Consider the following 970-nt stretch of genomic DNA (forward strand, 5'->3'; position numbering starts at 1 on the left):
GGGGAGGGGAGAAAAAGAAAAAGCACAGTATCAGCAGAAAAAAATGAAAACATGGGGGACACCAGCTTCCAAATACCTTCACTCCTAATGCTTCCCAAATGCCTTCACTCCTAATGCTTCCCATCTCAGTTCTGCATGATCACATCAACTGGAGAAAAGCACCTCATTTAAAAACCAAAACAACACACCTTCCTCATAGAGGAAGCACTAGAATTAAACTAGTGGCCATTGTGTACTCACCAATATAGCTACCTATTAAAATGTTAAGATTGCTATGTATGAAAATGAATATGAAGGACATTACAATATAAGTGAACTGATCACTATGAGCCAACAGGACTCTCTACACAAGGAAGAGATTAACTAGTCACCAACAATTTAACAGAAAATAGTAACAGCAAAGAGAGACCCATAGCCTACAGTCCAAGTTGCCTGAGGCTAAGCAAGGGTGGTTGAACATGGGCCACTTGCAGAAACAAAATAATAATTTTACCCATTGTCTGCACTAGGATTTCTCATTAACAGATATGCAGACTTTCCATCATTTAAAGTCCAAGTCAAGACAAGTTATCTTTGCAGAAGATAATAAAGTTGGTAACCTTTGTTCAAGCTGTAGGTTCGAGTGTACTCTGAAGGGGTTTCAACCTGCCTTTTAGAGAGATCATTACGTTGCCTCTCAAGGTTCATGATATAAAACAGCATATCTTTGTTTTAATAAAGGAAAAAATAATTATTTTTGTGCACACAAACTGCATTGTTTGGTGTGGAAAATTTTTGGAACTTCAGAGTTATTTTCCTAGATATTACCCTCCCCCATCAAAACCAGCAGGTATTTTAAACTGTAAAAAATAAAGGTTACTTCCTGCTAACAAGGTTGGAGATTACACAGCAATACACTTTTTCTCTCAGCATCTAAAACTGACACTAAACTGACCTTTATCCAACACAGTTTGTGACTGAACCAAGAGAC

This window comes from Haliaeetus leucocephalus, unplaced genomic scaffold, assembly GCF_000737465.1.
Source record: "Haliaeetus leucocephalus isolate CR32 unplaced genomic scaffold, Haliaeetus_leucocephalus-4.0 Scaffold866, whole genome shotgun sequence".
In the NCBI taxonomy this organism is placed as follows: Eukaryota; Metazoa; Chordata; class Aves; order Accipitriformes; family Accipitridae; genus Haliaeetus; species Haliaeetus leucocephalus.